Source organism: Sinocyclocheilus rhinocerous, unplaced genomic scaffold (genome assembly GCF_001515625.1).
Source record: "Sinocyclocheilus rhinocerous isolate Xijiao unplaced genomic scaffold, SAMN03320098_v1.1 scaffold935, whole genome shotgun sequence".
Lineage (NCBI taxonomy): Eukaryota > Metazoa > Chordata > Actinopteri > Cypriniformes > Cyprinidae > Sinocyclocheilus > Sinocyclocheilus rhinocerous.
In genome coordinates this window covers 385308-385858 of record NW_015659710.1, presented here as the reverse complement: position 1 = coordinate 385858, position 551 = coordinate 385308, and positions in this window count along the sequence as shown.

The following is a 551-nucleotide window of genomic DNA, read 5'->3' as shown; positions in this document are numbered from 1 at the left end:
AACAGCTTGCTGCTTACCTCACATTCTTTTCTCGAGTGGCTTTTGTTTGGGAAAAGGATCTATCACATGGGGATCCACAATGGAATTTGTCATGAGTGGGATCTGAGCAGTCCTGACAGGTGAGAGAAAGGAAAGAACTGACTGAGTTACTTTGATTACTTAAAGAGCATTTGATCAGCTATAGCAGGCTCTCTGTGGCCGCTGTGCTCTGTCTTCTGCGTGAGAGCGTTTCCAAAGTTCACTCATTAAGACTCCTTATCAGACAGCAGTGTCTTAATGGGATTTTGATGGTGGTAAATGTCAGTGGACACAATATATGGCAAACTAAGCATGATCATAGTGCCTGTAGTTTTATTAGTAATTTTATAGGCAGCTCTGACATCAATTTTCAGTCATTCATATACTGTAAAAAAAAAAAAAAAAAGATTTTCTTGCTTAGTATTTTTCTCGTTTTCTAGCATAAATATTTAAACATTCTTGAATCAAGATGAATTCACTTGAGCAAAATGAATTAAGGTATTAAGTCTTGTTTTATTGTTTATATATATATA